The sequence below is a fragment of the Lissotriton helveticus genome, chromosome 6, assembly GCF_964261635.1.
Source record: "Lissotriton helveticus chromosome 6, aLisHel1.1, whole genome shotgun sequence".
Classification (NCBI taxonomy): Eukaryota; Metazoa; Chordata; class Amphibia; order Caudata; family Salamandridae; genus Lissotriton; species Lissotriton helveticus.
Genome location: NC_136067.1, coordinates 2,094,759,673 through 2,094,781,314, shown reverse-complemented (window position 1 = coordinate 2,094,781,314; position 21,642 = coordinate 2,094,759,673).

Sequence of the window (21,642 nt, the reverse complement as noted above, 5' to 3'; positions counted from 1 at the left end):
GGCTTATAAGGAGGCCATGGTCAGCATGGGCGTGCAATTGCGGTACTCTTGTCCATTTCACCCTGAGGGGAACGGAATTGTTGAAAGAAAAAACCGTGACATAAAGCAATCTATAACGGCAAAGGTATTAGGTTCAGGAGCTGGGTGGGTCAAACATCTAATAAGTGTCCAACGTAGTCTAAATAACTTGCCAAGAAATTCTCTGAAGGGATTCAGTCTGTACGAATTATTATTTGGAACTAGAATGATTATCTCTGACCTCGACAGTCAGACTTCAGTGGTTAAAGAAAAAAGCTTTGATGTCAAAGACCGTTTGGCTATTTTGCAGGACTTAAACAAAACAAGAAAAGACCTGAGCAACATACAGTTGAAACAACAGCCAACAACCACTGAAGAATCACCACCTGTCCCAGCAAGACCTGTCTGGATTCCAAAAGTCGGGGATCTAGTCAGGGAGAAGATCGCGGTAAAGAAGGAATTTGGGCCTTCTTACAGAAAAGCAGTTCCTGTCTTGTCTGTCAACGGGACAAGATCAGTTGTACTACCGCCACTTGCTGGTAAAAAGGAGAACAGAGTTGTATCCATCGACCTGGTAAAACCACAACATGTGGCCGATAACAAACAGTAGGCCAAGTGGACTCCCAATAAGTAGCAGAACACCAAGGTTTGCTACCAGTACAGAGGTCCTAACGAAGAGGCTCATCACATTCGAGACGCCTACAGAAGAACAACAAGGACTATGCAACAATGCAATAGAACTCAGACCTCTGAAAACCCAAATAAAAACATTTAGCAGAGACACACCAATCTATAATGAAGTACCAAGTGAAAATGCAAGAAACAAAAATCCTGAAGCAATTGGAACAATTGACAGAACTGCATCCGGCTACTTCATAAACTTCGATGATTCCTCTGAAAGCCTCAGTGAATCAAAGACACAGCCATCATCAAAAACCTTTAAAGAAAAAGCTAATGAACTTTTGAACCAACTGAAAGAAACATATCTGATTTCTCCATGGATTGAATTTTGGGTGGGTTTTGGTGCATTTATCCTCATACTTTGGCTCATCATGGTACTTACTTTGGGACGCTTCATTGAGGGAAAATATGCTAAAATGGACACAGCAAGTCAGAACATCAACTTGATCCTCAAACCACACACATCTTCACACGTCGAGAAAAGAGAACTTTCTTCAGCCAACTTCACAGCCAATCCGATACCTGGTGGGGTAGCCTGGGACAACACTGACTATGAAATTTATGGTCCGGTCGAGATCCTGAAATATCCACACCAAATTAAGATCTCATTGAGTGACTTTGTAAAACCAAACTCATTTGCTGATGATTGGGACTTCGAAAGCATTAATAACATGATGTCTGATTTAGTAATGTCTGCTAAATTTACCAAACATGATTATTTGCAGGGTTCTACAAATTATGACAGTATGTATTGCTATAACCACTATGGTAATCACTTTTTACATAGATCTGCACAACCTAGAAATGTTTTAAATTATAATCAATGGGAACATTGTGCAACACCTCCAAAAGGGAGCTCAAGAACCGTTTACGACAAATAATTATATTTTTCAGGTTTTAACACAAGTAATGCTGAAACATTTTATTTTAAATTGTCAAACAAGACAGGAACCAAAACCATGATAACCAACACAAAATTGTTATATTCAGACTCATTCTTTGAAAAAATGAATACTTTTGGATTTGATTATTGGGACAAAAATGTTGATTTGAAAAGTGTTTGGGGTACAAAAGAATGGCAAGTACAGGGTTTAGAAGCTTTGTTTAGAGCTTGCATGATCCCAGAACAAATGATATTTTTAAATGACACTGTTCAACAAACCACCTGTCTTGGCCTAGCCAAAATCAAAGATTTAAATAAACCGTCTATTCCAAAGCCAACAATGTTTAGCAATAGCTCTGATACGGATGAAGAGATAGACGTAAACCATATATTATACCAAAACAGAACACATCCTGATTGGAAACAATGGTTGATCTGGCCCACAGATACAAATAACTGTCAAGACAGATTCCTGAATAAAACACAGGGGTTCAAAATGACCAGGCCAGACCCTAGATATCCCCAAAGACATCACCCAGGGATAATAACAACCTACAGTGTGGGCAAATTATGCCTTCAATGGCTACAAACTTCCACACTGCCTGAAATTAAGCAACACCTAACTTTACTTACTGATGGTGCTGACTTGCGTGATTTCATTTTGGGACCACGCAAACAGCGTCAGAAGCGTTTCATAGCAGCCTCTGTATATGCAGCATACAATGAGGCCTGGAAGGTTAATCAAATTGAAACAGCAGAGAGAATACGGGAAATTGACCGTATTAATTTGGAAAAATCACTTTCTGTAGTGGACAATGGGTTAATGACTCTGTCCTCCAGAATTTTTTCATTGGACAGCATTGTGTCTTCAGCAATCGATATATTATCGCAAGACTTACTGTTATTACAACATGGTCAGTCACAATTGCGTTCTATTGTACAGCTTGGCTGGACGTTACAAAATCTGCGTTCAGGCTATGTGCCTTGGCGTTTAATCAACACAACGTCACTATTCCAAATCTTTAACCTTACTGATAGTCAAATCGGTATGGCGCAAAAGGGTGCTGATTATACAATCTTGAGCATTGAAAAACTAGAAAGATTACCAATGACAATGTCAGAACGACCTGTCAATGAATGGATAATACACGGAATCATAAATATTCCAATCTCAACCTTCAGGTTTCAATACTGCCAAAAATATATACCCGCTGGCATGTACGAGAAATTGGGAAAGGGGTACATTAAAACAACTTGGAACCTGCCCTATTCACATGCATGTGTCAGTAATAAAGGACAGAAAGTGTTTCTTAGTGGCAACAATTGTGCTATGTCACTAAGCGGCACTCTTCTGTGTAACGGAATTAGTTTGCATGGAGCCTGTGAAGGAAATTCATACAACCTTTCATGTCACCAGCAAGGCGCACCTGCAACTGAAATAGAACCATTCTTTCAAAGACTCTATAATGGGAGTTACATTCTTATTGTAGACCGCAGATGTTGTAGTCTTATGCCCGGGACTCCTTATCTAGTTACTACGACTGCGAAGGTCAAGTGCTGTGGACGATCATTGTTCCCCAGCTCCTTCCCAGACAGGGAGGCAAGGGCATGGCCCGATTTGAAAATTACTTCTATTCGAATAGATACTTTAAGCAGAATGAAAACAGTCCTTCTTCAGACGCCTACCAGGCTCTCGTCATCAAAAGAAACGTATGATCTACAAGTCGCAAGGACGACTGCGGAGATACATACATTATTATCAACTAATTCACCCGTACATTTCGCGGAAATCCTGAGCGAAATCTTAAATATTTCTGATACCACTGGGGTCTCAAAGGTATTTAAGACAGTATTTTCAATGGCATTAACACCATTCAAAGCCATACTGGGTATTTTTCCAGATTTCGTCCATTCGATTTTTGGCGGACTTCCCCTAATCCTGGGACTAATTGCAGGAATCCTATTCTTAGTCCTTATTTTTCGTTATGGCAACCCATGTCACAGATCTAACTCTCGCGACAATGGAAGAAACAATCCTAGCCATTGGATACCGGGACCGGATATCAAAAAACCTGGGACTCTCCCGGCTTAGAGACCCGAACATGACTTGGTTTCTATCATTTCGACCAATGTGGCAAAGATGTGTTTTACCTGTATTAAGGTGTCTGCTATGCGGAGAAGAATGCGTGTTAGACACCTGTCTGACGCTACAATCGGATGCGCCAGTGGATGCAGATACATTGTTGGTTCCTACCAAGGTTCACGCTTTGTGCTGCCCTCAAAGGCTGCCAATCCTGATGACGGCATTCGTGGAATCTTCACCACTACGACTGAAGAGTAGTGAAGTTCAAGATGAAAGCAGCATGGATCAGGTACGACCTTCTGTCAGCAATGCGAATCAGAATGTCAATGGAGACAATCATGCGCACGAATGCATGGTTACACCTATTTCCGACTTAGTGGAACTTTCCCATGAAGCTGTTGACAGTTTTTTCGAAAGCCTTAATGATATGATGTTCTCTCCAGAACAGAAATAGAGACTTTTGAGCAAGCTCGCACACGGCGTTCCCTGAATTCGGCCTTCAACTTTGAAAATAAAGTCACATGAACAATTTTTCCCACCAGTTCACGGACAGCAATTTTTTAGCAGCCCCAAATTAATTTTTACAAAAAATTTTCGGGACACTTATCTTCTGCTTAAAGTAAGAAACTATTCCTAGAGAACTAAGATTTCTATTTTTAGATACTTTATAAACTTTAGTTGCCCGCTGGTATGTTCACAAATATTTTATTATGTGATGAAATGGTTTCAAACTTTCTTTCTGTATAGCCATATTAAGAGCCATTTCATGTGTATTTCTCATATACCGAATAAGCAATAATGTATACAAATGCGTGTTTACTTTGGCATTTAATTCATACCTTGAGTGCATACGATACATATGACTGCAATTTTTCAGTATATTTGAACGTTTCAAAATGCATTTATGTATTTTGGGGTGGTAAGGTATACACTATACTCTATAGTATGTTGTACTATGTTATACTATGCATAGATTAGTAAATATGACCATAGTTAGCGTGGAGTGGGTGGCATGTATTCCTATAGGTTCTGAATCGATCCCCCTATTCCTGACCCTATTCTGGTTAAACTAACTATCAAGTTAACTAACAGTCAGCCCATGAGGCAAGAAAAGCCCCCATGATGCAGATACCGTTATCTGACGCAGTCACACTACGGCACAGGAACGTGTTATCTGATTAGGTCATAACGCTTGAGATCTAATTAGACAAGCGACATTCCTCCAGCCCCTGATAAGGCATACGACGTTCTCATAACAAATCAAACCTATGACAACCTGGAAAATCCGTGCGGCCATTGTTTTGATTTCACAGAGAACTTCAGTAAAAGAATGTGCTAACGAGCAAGTCGTATGACATCTTTATTGACGTATCTATGTCCATCCTTACGTCAATCTCGGCACCTTTAAGGTATAAATATTGCCGATCTTGCCCTATGCAAACACACGCGTGGTGACAAGACGGAGCAGCCATACTTGCCGAAGCCAAGAGCAGAGCAGACCCCGCTGGCAGCAGCCCCGCCTTCCTGACGCGCTGAGAGACGCGCTGCTATCTCCTGCCGAGAGACCCAGCACCGGCGCTTTCGGGCAGCCCTCGCAGGCGGCCTGGAATATCGAGAGCAGAGAAAGAGATACCATTCCTCATTTCATCCTAACTTCCAGGTACAGAACTGAATAGCCCCTCACAGAGAATTCTTTAGTTATTCACTTGGCAAAAACAAACTTAACTTAAACTGTAACTTTCTATTCCCGCCCACGCATTAGACTTAGGTCAGGTACACGGGTAGGCGTATTTAGAAACACCAGTTGAGTACGTTTAGTCAAATGTATATGTGTATGTAATATATTTTAATCATTTTAAACATCATATGGCTCAGAAACCATATCAATGTTTTTACAGTATTATTTTATACTATTGCTTTTAATGTATGCACTTTACTTAACTATAAGTATCGCAATAATATCGATCCATTTCTCTTGTATGAGAAAAGAGACTGATCAATAAATAACACCTTTTTATTGAACACGCCCGTCTCTTCCTTTTCTCTACAATCTGATGAGACTAAGAATGCACGTACTGACTGAGTAAAATAATTGCCTTGTGCTCACACGACTCTGGAGATACACTCTTGATTAGGGGAGAGCAAAGTTGTCATGTTCTATGGTTGTCAGAAACTAAATCCCTTCTTGTCTAATCAGGGGAGTTAATTCTTTCCTGAACATTCGAGAAAGTTTCTAGCGAACTCTGAGCTACGCTGGCAAACCCAAAACTTAAGTCTAGTATCGACAGTAGTAGACCTAGTTAACGTCTGGCCTAGGCCTTTACTGCTGTAGGTATTATTCCAATGCGCAGAGCCTATTGGGAAGATAGGAACTACACTACACCTTGTCTCTGGGTCAAAGAGAGAAGGCTGGTGATCCAGGCAGCTCTCTCATCCTCCCTGGATGTAATGGACACAGTGTTGCTTGACTTACTGAAATAATATATCTGTCACCTTCAGATTGGGCAATATGAGGCTGCAATGTCTGTTACTTAATTTACGTCAAAGCACATCTGTTAAATTCCAGTTGGACTTCCTCCACAGGTTGCCCGTGAATAGGCATCTCTGGTTTAAGGCACTGCCTGGTGCACAAGGCACTAACTGGCATTTGTTCTGAGTTTCTCAGCTCTCTACTTCGCTGTTACGTGCTTCTTACTTTCTTCTTCTCGTTCACTCTTAGTTGGGCCCATGCTCCATCACACAAGCCGACGGATACTCTTTCTTGGTTCTCACTTCTGTTCCCAGTACATTAGAGGGAAAGGGCTGAGCCCATGTGAGTGCAGGGAGAGCAGTTTGTCTGTGAGACGTCAGGTGCAGCACATTTAAACCAGATTTGTTAGCACTGGCAATACTTGTTACACATGTTTATACTAGCTGGGCATACTCTACACATCATTAGTATCAGGTTAACACCTAAATTAAGCATCCAGCAACTGAAAGATGGCCAACTAACATTTGGAAAGGGCCTTACATTGACCAGATTCTTGTGTAGCTGCATTTTTAGCAAAATGTGATCCCTTTGAAAACAAACAATTTCTTTTAGCAAAATCTGTGAGTTATGCAACAGATAGATCATTAATTAAGTGTGACAAACCCTTAATCATGGAAAACCTACACCAATGTATGCTGTACAAGCAAAGTCCCTTTGGAATCTGATTAGATTCAAAGGGGAATATTTAGTAAGTTGTCATGCAGTGCAGTTCTGTGTTGTGTGAAAGGGAGGGAGCGACTCAGTGCAGTATCTACTAAGATATGGTGCAGTTTCTCTCTCCCCTAGCACTACTGGTGTACTCTAGCCTGCCCTTCCCCAATGCACATACCCTTGCACCATAGTACAGTGGAGTGGGGGGTCTCAAGTATCGTTGTTGTACTGGAAGGATAGAATTCCAATACAAAATACTATGCTTAGACATAGTTTAACACTGTTCCAACTTCGTATGTGTGTTGTACGGTTCAGCACACATGCACAGTTGGGAAGGTTTTTAGAAAAGAAAACTTCTTTCAACCCTTATGCTTGCCTTGTGGAGGCATTCGCTTTTCAACCAAAGTCTTGTCTACCATTCTTTAGAAGACAGGTCTTTGTGTCTAATACATGGGTGGGCTGCATGCGAAGGCCCACGTACCGCGCATTGATGTGAAATAGCCAAAGTATCTCACCACGCTACTTTGCATTACTTTAAGGCCACATTCTACCGCATATCAGGATTTGTGCTGGGAAGTAAATTCCAAAATGCAAACCTGGCAGAAAGGGTTAGTGAATCTGCCCAAAGAGACTGAAAACTTGGTGCCTGTATTCTATTGCATTTATGTGAGCTCTGGGCGCATAAAAAACATGAAAATTGGTATTGCATGGAATCAACATTATTTTGTAATCCTGGTTTGTTGGGGTCTACACAGTTCAGAAAAAAATCAGAACCAGAATTTGATATGTGTTTCTAGAGAATGGTTTCAAAAATAAAGTTTATTTAGACCTTAGGTCTTAAAACCACATACGCACATACATTAAAACATTCTAAAACAATAAAAAATGTGTCTTCTTATGTCATTTTAAAATAAAAATTCCCATCGATTAAACCTATATTTATCTTAAAACTTTATTCCTAACAGTGTTTGCAAGCATAATTTTAAAACAGTAAAATGTAATATTAAATCACAATACTTATAACTTCACTTAAACTTATAGTCAGGCAATTTCCTTTATTCGTAGGAGACCTATTTACAACTTGCATATACTTTCCAATGGCTATAGCAACCTTACATCATATTTTAAAAAGATCGGACGTAAAAACAGTTTATGCTGGTTTAAACGTTTTTGGCAATCCAATAAAATATGTAAAATATTACATTTCATACCAATCTTACACGTACATTTTCCATCAGGTTGCATCAATCCTAATTTTATTATACTGTTTGACAAGCCCGGGTTAATACCAATTCTTATCCTTAAAACTTCCATTCTCAGTCATTGCTTTGGTAATGTGTCTAGATAGGGGTAACTGAATTCTTTCTCCCAGCTATTTCTCATAAACTTTACAGAGTCTTTCTTACTCAGGTACTGCCTATCGACCGCTCTAGACAATCCCTTCCCCAGCAATTTAAGTACACTCTTTGTTGCGTCAATTTGCAAGGTCAGCGGGTCAAATTTCGCATTCAAGTGTTCACAAATGGTCTGAGTTATTTTCTTGTAGCTTTGGCCCATTTTAATTTACTGTGCAAAATCTTTTTCATACACCATTGGGACACTTTCGTAACCTCCCTGGTTCCCAAGTATTTCCAGAATCTAAGTAAGCTTAATTGCACCTGGACTTTCCATACGGTCAATCTTAGCTCCAATCTAATTGCCTGGATCATTGAAGAGCTAGGGAGGGACAATAATGATTTTAAACATTTCCCTTCATCCTTATCCCAAGAACTTTTGCCATCTATGCAAAGAATTTCTGCACCATATTGGAGTTGCAGGGGGATCATTGCATTATAGGCCGTTAGCAATGGTCTATGGGTCCTCTCACCATAACTGCGACCAGAGAATGTATTATGAGTGTTCTTCTGTAAGGTGGATTTGATTTAAGAACATTCAGGGGTAGGAATGAACAACACATCAATACTTTAAAATGTCAGACTTTAGTTGCTGTTGATGATATGTTACCATGCCTTGGGACCGTCTCTGATTTTTATAATCCTTCTTTCTTTAGTTTAGCTGCTGTTGATGATCTTCTAACACCATGGCTTACACCAGTGAACTCTAGTATAACATAATGTTGTGCTATCCTTTGCTAGGCTGGCTCCAAAGATACTGGTCAAGCCACTTAATGAATGAATGAATGAGAGGATTTGATATAGCGCACAGCTACTTGAACTAGAGTGTTCTGATGCTGAGGGTAGACACATGGCAGATCACTGAAGCATAAACTAATTCGTGAAAAGCCAGGTTTTGAGATGTTTTCTGAAAGTTGGCAGGTCCGCAGTTGCTCTCTGAATAGCAGGCAGACTGTTCAATGTTTGGGCACCGAAGAACCCGAAGGATCTACCCCCCATGTGGGCTGAGTGTCTTTAAGGGTTGTGGGCAAGATCGGAAGTAGAGGATCTTAAGGTCCTTGTTGGAGTGTAGCGGTTCACACGCTTATTGAGGTCATTGGCGCCTATGCCAAGGAGTGCTTTGAAAAATATCACCATGGCTTTAAACTCGATACATTCCTTTATTCGCAGCCAGTGTAAGGACTTAAGGATGGGAGCTATATGAGACCTGGGCTTCGGTCTAAAGATCGCCCTAGCCGCAGCGTTTTGCATCACTTGTGGGTGCTGGATAAGGTCATCAGGCCGGCCTAGGTACAAGGTGTTAGCGTAGTCCAGTTTTGATATCACCATGGCTTGAACCACAATCATCATTCTATCCAATGACAGCAATGGCAGGAATTTCTTTTAGCATACAAATTGTACCTTAACAGGATCCAATCAGTGCTTGAACCTGGTTTTTAACCCTCTCGGGCTAAAATGGGAGGAGACAACTCCTCCGGCCTCCATGTACTCCAGTTGCACACTGCAGGTTGGCCGAAAAAGACAATCTCTGATTTATCTGGATTGCATCACAACAGATTTATTTTGAGCCAGTTGAACACCTTTGTTAGACAAGTTCTGATATTGTCTCAGAGGGTAAATGCAAGAGGATCTTGCAAGCCACGTCTGGGTGTGCAGGAGTGAGGCTGTGTGGCTAGGCACTTGCTGTGACATAGAGAGTGATCTACAACTAATCATTCATGTTCGAAAGAAGGATGTTTTTATTGCGGTACTTTTATTAATTTTATGAAATTCGAATAAAGGTCTTTTGAACTTTGAACTTTGAAGAAGGATGGAGACAGAGACTGTCTGTTCTTGGATGCTGGTAACTGTGGAGTGGTGCTGAAGTTTAGAGGAGAGATGAAAACATTGCAAAATGGCTGACCACTGATAAATATTAATATCTAGCCAGCAAATGAGGGCAGAAGGAGGACAGAAGGACAGTGCTTAGAAGTGACCATTGAAGAAAATAAATCTTTTAAGCGAGTTGACAGAGTTTGAGCCTCAACAGAATGCTCATGCAGGTGGTTCCTGGGTGTGAGACATGAAACTACGAAATGGAGTTGGTTTGTTTAATGTGAACTAAATCAGTGAAAGGGAGAATTTGCGGCATCTGTTGAACCATGGAGAGAGCTCTGCATCTGGGCTTTTCACAGATAATAATCCCTAGTTCTTTTCTTGGGGAGCCCTTCTAAAGGGCCTTGTTGGCCGCAGCCTCACAACGCAGAATCAGCCTTTTTCTTTTGCAGCCTTGATAAATTGTTCTTTCAAACCTCTTGATGAAAGATCAATGGAGCAAATTTGAACATGGTAAAAAGTAGCCTTCCGAGTTAGCGCCAGCTCTATATTCTGCGTGCTTGGGCAAGGATTAGTAGGTGTGTGATTTCTATCTCACAGGAGACACCCTTAGGAGCATCAGGGCCCAACATCACAAAGAAATAATTTTGCACTTGCTCACTTGAAAAATGCAAAACATATACTCATTGTCTCTTTCGGTCAGTTAGCCTTGACAGGTTGAGACATTTCACCCTGGGACAAACACAACACACTCTGGACGCTGGTGTTTGCCCCACAGTGATTGTCATGTTTTATGGTGAGTGACCCCTGCCACATATACCTTCCCTACTCTGCCCACAGGTATTTCACCATCTACAACTGTAGTGCTGTTTAATTAAGCTCTGGTAAAATGTCCATCAGCATAAATAACAAAAAACAAAGTCTGCATCCCTCCTGCACTGCCCCTGGAATCTTCCATAGCATGAGCTACCCATTATGGCGCGTGCTACCATCACCTTCCTCTCAGTGTCACTTCTAGTTCCAAACTCCAATCAGGACAGGAGCCTCATCAAGGAAAAAAAGCAATTTAGTCTCAATGTTCCTGAAGACAATAATATTCTATCACACAAATGGGTCAAAAACAATGATGAAAAAACAACTGAGAAGTATTTGTCATTATAAATGGGGCACAGATTGGACAAAAATCAAGTAGGTTTCTATGTAAATTCCAACAAATGAAACCCAGATGAGTGTTACATAAACTGAGTCTTTGGCTCAGATCGCCAAGGTTTGTTTTCACACCCACAAATGACACGAGTGAACTTAGTTCAGTGCACCAGCACTGAATTTAAAAGACAGGTTATTGCAGCCTCGCAGAACCCCACCCAATATATAAATGAGGGGGAAATATCCTTTACAACGAAACTTTTACAACGCACTACCATTACGACGCAACTTTTACAACGCAAACCATTACAACGCATAGCGCTGGGGGGCGCTCTAGGATAGGGAATGTATTTAATATACTATCCAACACCTTTCCTACTATCCACGGGGACTGGAGTTGGAATAGTAAATTAAATAAATCACTATCCAGCGCCTAAAAGCACTATGCGTTGTAATGGTATGCGATGTAAAAAACGCGTTGTAAAGGCATGCGATGTAAAAGTATGCGTTGTAACGTCATACATCCAAATGAGGTGGTGTTCATACTTTTGAGTTAATAATGGAGCAGTGGTAATCCAAACAATCGTTCATTAATGATTTACACACTCAGAATCACTAGTAACGGATTTCAATATATTTAGTTTAAAATAGTTATTTAAAAAAATGCTGGTATCAAGTGCAAATATTATGGGAAACATCACAGAAGATGATCAAAAGCAGCTAAGCTTTTTTAATAACAGTGAAAACAGGGAAAACCATAACATCACAAGTTGTAGCTCCTACACCCTCAGTGTGCTATCTATAAGCGCTATGCTAGTTCTAGCAGATGAATAAATTATAAGCCTGAATTTTGGAGGTGGTGCGCATACCTGCACAACAGGGTTTGTTGCCTGGAACAGCTTGTCAGCTATTTCGAGGATGAGGCCGAGAGCTCGGAGATTGTGTCTACGAGAGGAAACAATAATGGCACAAGTTTGGGAAAGCAGAATGGAATGCTTTGCAAGCCTTTAGGAGTGTTGCTTGAGGATTCTTTGGTCGAGATAGAATCTGGTGCCGTGCTCATCTGGAAATTTGTCTATTATTTTCATGTACGACCTGGATGGAGTCTCTCTCCTAACTAAGTGGTCATGTAACAATCCTTATATATAACCCTGGGCGTAGTGAGCGTAGTGGGGCTACGCGAAGCTACGCAAAGTGGGTGAGAAACTATGCCCACCTGCACACTTCGCGTAGCCACACTACGCACCGCATGCCCCCCTCCCGAACATACCTAATTTTTAAGAAATGGGCACATAAAATAAAATAAAAGACACTTACCTTGTCCGCGGCGTCCCGGGGCTCCCTCTGCTCGTTCACGCCGTTCACGCCGCCGTCTGCTAACCAATGCGCATGCGCGGGCGGCCGCGCATGCGCATTTCTCGCGAACCTGTCAACTTTAGGGATGAATGAGAAACTCCATCAGTTTTTAGATCCCCCCGTGCCTCCCCAAAAGAATCAACAAGTCAGTACCCCCTGGGACCCCAGCTCGGCCTCGACCACACAGCATGCGGCTGGAACAGAGGTATTGCAGGATGCCATTGGCTCTCAAAGATGTTATAATAAGTAGCCCCAGGGATTTGACCAGAACATTTCATAGCCGGCCGTGGGTAGAAGTATGTTAGATCGACCACATCAATACCTGGTCCACCCGTGACCTGCTCAGAATTACATATTGCGTGAGCAACTCTCATATCTTGAAACTTGACTACCACGCAATCACCCTCAAACGGTTTCTTTCCCTGTCCAATCCAACCTACCCTACGCACTCCAAGAATCACCCCATCCACTCCCATGGGAAGGGGTCTATTGGCTTTTAGCCAGTGGATGATTTTATTCTTCAGTGCCTGGTGGTTTTCTGGCTGAGCGTCCTTCAGGACGGGAACATTAATGAGGACGGCAACGTATGGATGGCACTCGGGGGGAAGATTAACTGGGGGACATTTTCGAACCACCTTCAGCGGTATGGTCGCAGGAGAAGGGTCTACAGGATGGCTCAATGCTGCTTTTGCCTTTGGTGCCGGGGCAGCTATCCTGGCGTCATCAGTTTGGTGAGCCGGTCGTTTTAGGTTAGTAAGGGCCCGTCCCGCTTGCAACTTCTTTTGGTCAGGTTTGAGCTTTGCATTTCTCACTATCGGGGGGGTACTAGCATTGACCTGGGCAGTATGAATTGTAGGTCCTGGTTTTGCAGTAACAGGGGTCTCGGAAGCGGTTACCGAGTCTTTCCCTACCGCTAAGGCATATACAGACGTTGTTGGTAATGTTGCCTGGATTGAGCCCCCAAGATCCCCCTTCCCAACATTCCCACCCGCGATGAACTCCCTAGATTTGGACTGTAGTTTGATGAGAGTTTTCAGAGAAAAGAAGTTATCCCGGATGGTCTGTTCGAACCTATCAAGCCTATCCCCGAGACTCTTAACTTGGTCGATAAGCGGAACCAATAGAGACTTAACCAGATTCTCAATGAGCTTAGGGGTAGGCGCTTCATGAGGAGATTTTGGAGGTGGGGGAACGATGAAATTTGCCTGTGTAGTTTCAACCACAGTTACCAGAGGATCATTTCCTCCGGCTGGATCAGTGGTCGATGTGGCAAGTCCACGGCTATTTGATAGGGCAGGACCTCTTGGGACATACTTCCTCGGGCGCTTGTGACATGATATAAAGCTACCCTTCTGTGTGTGAGTAACCCTTTTTCTCTTAATACGAACCAGGGGGGCTCGTGCCAAACACAAAAATGTGGGAGCCTGTGAGAGGACCTGAGGAAGTGGTTGACACACCAGACCGGCAGAAATACTTGGGGGTGTAGTAGATCGGGGACCTGTAATCACTGGACTAGAGCTAATGGGCAAGGGTTGTACTACCATGCTTTCCAACCTATCGATGCTTGCCCCTATTGCTGTAATCCGTGGCTGCTCAGAAAAAATCCCAGGTAAAGTAGAGGCAGGCTGGGTAGGTGTTGGAGACAGGGCATGTGCCACTGCTCCTAACGAGGAGCGTCTGGCCGGGAAAGAATCTTGTGAGAGGCGGCGTTCCGTCATCACAATCTCCTTTTCAATGACAGCAGCTACTCTTGTAATGAATTTGTCCATCGTGCCAATCATAGAGCACCCTGCAGCACCCTCACCCCCGCCTCTCAGAGCTTTCCCAGAACGAGTAGACATGTGGGCCTCTAAACCCCCAAGGGGATTACTAACTCTGTAACAAAATATGGCAGATGACAGGGGGGTGGCCCAGCCCAGCCTCTGACAGCCCCTGACTGCCACAGACTGCCCGCCCTTTGCCCGGGCTTCGCTCGGCGTCCTGCTCGTGTCCCGCTGTGCGCCAAGCAGCCTGTTAAGTAGTGGCCGTTGCGGGCGGGGGGCGTGTCTCACTGGGGGCGCGGCCGTGCGCACCTGAGCGGCGCAGGGACTCCTGGTCTTCCGAGTCCCTGCTTGCACACGCCCTCTGTTGATGTTTCACTCCTCCTTGCAGCTTTCACAACCGCCCAACAGCCTTACAACCTGGCCCCTCGCTGCAACCCGCGAAGCGGCACCCGCGAAGCGGGTGCGGCAAGCAGTAGCGGAGCAGCGGTGTCCTGAGGGATAGAGAGCAACAGGTCAGCTCCGTGGGTCCGTGGGTCCTTCTCCTCTCCCAGGTAACAAACAGTGGTTAAGGCGTTAATGATGTGGACATGAGCTCTCCACTGAATTCGAAGGTTGAACATTGTTTAGTCTTTGGTGACAGTTACACAGCAGAGCAAATAGAACAACATCTGCGGGACTAGATGACACAGCTCTCAATCTGAACAGAGCAGAGAAAGCACGTCATTTTCTGATCGTGCTGGAGCAGACGAAGCACACACTTGGTGTTGATGGAATACAATCAAGAAGAGATGTCTTGTGGCCTTCTGCTGGCAAGCAAAAGACAGACAGATGATGGACGGAATGTAGAGCCAATCAAACATTCACCCCCAGTCAAGAGTTCTGGGTTAGATCCATCTATCGCTTGCTCACCATGCCACCACAGTTTGAACTCAGCCATATGCAAATCAGTCTTGACCCTGTGCCCCAAGGGAACAGTCCAGATGAACTGCCAAGCCAGGTCCTTTCTGGAAAAGAAACAAGCATCCTGGGACCGGTTTCACCAGGATCAGCCAGGCTAGCTTGAATCCAGTGACGCAGTGAGCACGGGACCCACATCTGGGCAGACCCAGCACACTTAGTGACTGTTTGATTTGCTCTGCATTCGGTCCATCATCTGTGTGTCTTTTGCTTTCTCTCCCTAAGTGGCTGGCTTGGCAGTTCGATCTGGACTGTTCCCATGAGGCACAGGGTCAAAACTGATTTGCAGATGGCTGGGTCTAAACTGGGGGGTGTGGTGAGCAAAAGAATGATGGTTTTAACCCAGATCTCTTGACTGGGGGAGAATGTTTGATTTGTTCTGCATTCTGTCCATCATCTGTGTCTTTTGCTTACTCTGGCAAGAGCAGGTTTTGGCACTGCTGGTGGATTATTATTGGATTATTTTAATGGCCCATAAACATTTGCAGCTTCAGGATAGGTATCCGCAATGCAACAGGTTAGTGCAACCTGTTTGTTTGAAACAGTTCCTTTGCTTGTAGATTGACAAACTTCAAGTGCCCACAGATAGTTGCTCCGAAACTAGAATGACACTGCTCCTCTGTAGATAACTGTATTCCACGTTGCTTGTTTAACTCATTTACTGCGGCGGCAATTCCGCCGTGGTGTGGGGCGTTTCATTATATAGGCGGGCCGCATCGGCCAACGGGAAGGCGCAGCACTACCAAGGTAGTGCTTGCAACGGCCGTTGGCCGACGGGTGCACTTAAAGGGTTAAAAAATAGACCTTGTTGAGCAACAGGCACCCAAGTCAGTAGGAAATCCAGCTTTTGAAAGTCTTTCACCTTTCGATAAATAATAAGCTCTTTGCAGGAAATAAAAACAATTTTCTTGACACTTCAGGTTAAAGTTACTTTTTGGGAATTTAGGTCGTAACAAGTTTATTTTAATTTGTCAATGATCATTTGCCAAGTTACACTTTCAAAACAATCTTTTTCACAAGGAATAGTGAAATAATATCCCTGTTTTCTTTTCTTTTTGCACAGTTAGCATGTAGGCATAATAAAGCATGAATCCTTGTCTAGAAACATATGCATGAATCTTTAAGCAATAAGGCTTTACATTAATTTCACATACAGTCAAATGGAAAACACCATTCTGAATACAGTTAAATTGAAAATACCATTTTGCATCGTTTCAGTTAAATTACTATCAGTAATTTTTCTTTCCAATACTCGTAGCCTTGGACAGTAAGAGTTTGTTAGAAATTTGGTTGTTGGTTGATTGGGGTCAAACCCTGGTCATGCAGCAATCACAATCCTTGTCAGGGTAAGGTACAAGCAAACTCCAAATTAACCTCTGCTCACACTTTGGTAGCTTGGCACATGGCAGTCAGGTTAAACTTGGAGGCAGTATGTAAAATATTTGGGCAACACTTCAAACAGTAACACTGTGAAAACACCTCACAAAATGATTCCACACTAGGCCTAGGCATAAAACACCGCTCACAGGGTATGCGGAATTCAGCAACTCCCCACTCCGCAGAGAAAGCGGAGTTACTGATAAACTCCATACTGCACATGGAGCAGAGTTTTTTTTCCGTTGGTGCGCTCGTAATTTCGATGAGAGGCTTGTTGGGTGCTCACGAGTGCCCACAAGATTTCTAGCCGCACACAATCTCCAGTGAGATTTTATACCCGCTAGAGGGGCCTTTTGTGTCGTAGGTGACTGCGATTGAGCTCGATGGACTGCGGCTGCAATCTGGAGAAGAATCTCCTCAAAAAGACAAGTTGGAGCTAAAAACCTTTTCAAATTGGACTCTTCATGTTGTTTTTTTGTGCGAGGAGCCCATATTTTATTTTACTTTTTTTTCAACAAGGAGGAAGTTTCCCAGAGACTTCATGCTTCGTCATATGGGTCTGCTCCTCATCGAGCCGGCGCTGCAATGCTCGATGGGCACCCATAAAGGGGCTCTTTATGAGAGATCTTTTGTTCCTTGCCATATAGGTGCCGTGGGTGTGAGGCGCCTGGTAAGATGTAGATGTGGTGTGTGGGTTAAAACAGGTAAGGAAATCCTCTATAATTATTTTTATTCTGGAGAGGTCACAACCTGATTAAAAAATAAAAGGAAGAATGAGGGTGACGATTTTGTTTTAATCTGACAAAAATTACGCTATACCCCTTAGTGGTCAACATGTTTCTCGCCTATAAAATGTCTCTAATAGATCAGTTGGCGATTTCTCAGGACCTAGTGACTAAATGAAAACTATCTACAGTATGTGATGTAGTTCTACATACCACTTCTTCTCTCGGTAGGATGCTGCAGGAGAAAAGCAGCCAACCTCTTAAGAATTCAAGTGCTGCTTCATCAGACTGCAGCAGAGTATATGGACACTCAACGTAGTGTCGCTGCTCCCGCTCAGAGCAGTCCGGCTCACCTACCCGCTCCGCTGCATCTTCCTTTTACTTTTTAACCCGGTTGTGACCTCTCCAGAATAAAAATAATTATAGAGGATTCCCTTACCTGTTCTAACCCACACACCACATCTACATATTAGAGGCCCCTCACACCCACGGCACCTATACGACAAGGAACAAACGATCTCCAATAAAGAGCCCCTTTATGGGTGCCCGTCGAGCATTGCAGCGCCGACTCGACGAGGAGCAGACCGATATGATGAAGCATGACACCTAGCTTGCTGGATGTGTGAGGGTCCTAGTTCCGAAAGGAGGTATTCCCAACCTCCCCACCACTCTGAGTACTCACCAGGTGGCCAACTTGCCACCCAGGAACACCGTACCTCTTTTGTCTTCTAGTTCTACCCAGGGCAAGTACGGTGGACCTTCCTCAAACCCTCATTGTCCCGCTTGTTGGTTACTATGTCCTTTTGTGTAGCCAGCTAGTGTGCTTTTGCAATAGGCCTTACTGGTTGTTGTTTGGCCATGTGGCTGGGGGCCTTTTTGTGTAGCCAGTCAGTGTGCTTTTGCCATAGGCCTGCATGTGTTATTTGCATTCCATGCCTCCTGCTTGTTGTTTAACCATGTGGTTGGCGCCCATTTTGTGTAGCCAGTCAGTGTGCTTTTGCCACAGGCCTGCATGTGTTCTTTATTTTCCATGCCTCCTGCTTGCTGTATGCTGAAATGGCTGGCAGACAGTTTATGTGTTAAATTGAGGCCTAAAAGTTCAATGCTCATACTAAATGTGCTGTATGAACAGATGCACATCTTCAGGAAGGACCTCAAGACCTTGTACTTCGGCTGATCAGGAGCTGCCTACCACCCACCCCCTAGCGCATTGAGACCCTAGCAGGTGAGTAGCGTGCTTTATAAACCCTGATTGATTGATTGATTGAAATAATTGTTTTGCATTTCGCACCTGCACCACTCATTGTCTCCCAAATCCCATTGGGTTTCTCATGGTTGTTCCCTTCCCCTAGCACATCACCAATTATATTTTCATAATTTACATTTTTGTGATACGTTTGTAATACTTTTTTTAACAGTTTTTACATTTATATATTTTTTAAATAATTTTTTTAAATGTGTTTCTAATTTTATTTAAATTTAGGTTTTTTTTATTTTATTTTTCCCATTTTTCTAACATCCATCAACCCCATGTCTGCCATTGGTTGCACAGCTGAAGAACAGCATTACTTGTCTATGGATTATTCCATTGTCACCTGCATCTCCCTGAGTGCAATATCCAAACCTGATGCACATAAAGGAAACAGTTATATCTGAGTGCAGTTGGAAGTTTATGTTGGTGTGGTTTTACAAATGGATACACTGTGCTATTGCTAATTATTTATAACCTAAGCAGCCACTAAATAATATTGTTTGTACTACTAATTCACCTGCAACAATGTTCTTCTTGCTTGTTTGCTTTTAGGTGCACAAGAGAAGAGGCATAATCCAAACTACTAGCAGACAGAAGGCCTGTGCACGTCGTGATGGGTGACAACACAACTAGGACATTTTTTCAGCTTGTGAAACTAAGTGCCACTACCAAGTGACAGCTTCAGAATGGCCCCAAAGAAAGCTGCTACCAAGAAAGTGGCAACTGATAAGAAGGAGCTTACCACCACTGGTATGTAGCCCCAGAACTGTTTCAGGGAAAAACATGTGCTTGCAGCATCGGCCTCCGGGGAGCAACCTGGAAGCAGCACTCCCAAATCAACGACCCACCCCACCCCAACCTAGGCCCAAGCCCATGTCTGGTACTGAGGCAGCCACCCTAATCACAGAAACACTGACAACAGTGACGTTGAATTAGAGTTATCTCTTTTGCAAAGTAGTACCACATCATTGCTGAAAACTCAGCTAAGTGCACAACAACAGCCACATCCAGCAATAGTAGTTCTTCATGAAGTAGGAGCACCACAGGAGATTGAGCTTCATGCTGAGGAAGTAGAAGAAGCCCCTCTTTCAGAAGATCCATTGTCTTCCAGATCTCCAGCAAGAAAAAGCAGTGGTACTCCAGCATCTTCTTCTCCAAGCCCCCTTTGAATGATCAAGATTCCACTTGGATGCCGTCTCAATCTGAGACATGTCAGGAGCGACTAGTGAAAGGGAAGGAAGGTAGGAAGGTTCCTGAAAGCCTTAGAGTAATGGATGAAGAAGAGGAGGATGACAATTATCTAGTCATGATGGATTTAAGCCCAGCCGCAGAGGAGACCAATGTTACCCATCTCAACCTGCTCTGAGGGATATGGCACGGATTCTACCACCGCCAGCTTCCATATTTGCAAGGCCCGTGCGACCTTTATCCACAAACAGCTCGGTAGAAGTAGGAACTATAGAGAGGCAAACATCAAAACACCCACCCACCCACCACTTCCTCCAACATTGATAGTGGCGCCAGTGTCGAAAGTTGACCACCAAGTTTGGGACTTTTTTACAATTAAAGGTGAAGAGCAGAACATTGCCCTATGCTGCATTTGCAGAGCATGTGTTAGTCACAATAAGCTTGGTACACACTATGGTACCAGAGGCCAAACAACCCATTTGAGAAAACACCAATCCGCTGGGAGGCACACCGAAGAGGCCAAAAATTAATACTGGTGTTGGTGAAGGTAGTGAGAGCAGAAAATCTGATCCGATCATGGTGGAAGGTGAAAATGAAGCAGTTTAGTAATATCATCCACGTCAGCAACATCGCAATGGCACATGACTCAGAGTCAGGTTGAGATACCAGGGCAAGGGCATACAGTAGCGGGCCCGCTGAAGCTCACATTTAAGCCTATCACATTCTGCTCTCAAGAAGTCGCCTGCATCAGTGACATTAGAAAAGAAAAAAATCCAGGTTACTATTCCTGGTGTGTGTAGACAGGTGGGCAGTACACACTCAATCACCTACTACACATTTGGACAAAGGGAAGCTAGCTAAAATGTTAGCTCTGTACCTCCTCCATTTTTCTTTTGTGGAAGGAGTGGGCTTTCTAGAATTTATGACAGCCATCTGCCCAAAATGGAAGGTTCCCAGCAAGACCTATTTTGCTAGAGTTGCTGTTCCAGCGCTATATCACGATATGCTACAATTGCTTGGACAAGTATTGCTGCAGTGTGCTGTTAACACTAGTCACTTGACGATAAACATGTGGACCATTTGCCAAGACACTGATTACATGTGTGTCACTGCAGGCTGGATCTCTTTTGTGGGGGTTAGAGAAATGATATCTGCAGGTGCTGACACAGCTAAACAATTTAATGGTGCTCGGAAGCATGCACCAGTAGCTATGTTCTCCATGGAGAAATCCCATACAGCTGCAAACATCTTGGAGGACTTTATCAACAAAGGTCTTTAAATGGCTGAGACTCAATTGGCTTAACATGGATATGTTGACATGGACAATGGCAGTAATATAGTTGAGGCCATGTCAGATGGTGGCTATTTCAGGGTCCTGTGTTTGGCGAACTACATCAACATCATTGTACAGGACTTTCTAAAAAAAAGACTGTGTCAGTAACTTACTTTCCACCTGCTGTAGAATCTGCACAAATTTCAGCCTATCTTTTAAATGCTGAAAGCAGTGAGGATCATTTAGCGTCATAATAGAATGCCAGTTAAAGCACTCATACAGGAGGTACCAACGCATTGTAACCCAACTTATTAAATGTTGTAACGTCTGTTTGAGCAGTACAAGCCAATCAATGAATATATCATGCAAAGAGGGGATGCAACTATGAAAGGCATAATCATTGAGATGGGCCAATGGGGCCTACTCAAATGCCTGACAGAGATGCTGCTTCTTTTTCAGGAAGTCAGCAAAGAAGACAGTAGCATGGGCCAAGCTATCCCGTTGTTGCACATGCTACAGGAACAGCTAAAAAAGGTGTCTGAAATGTTGA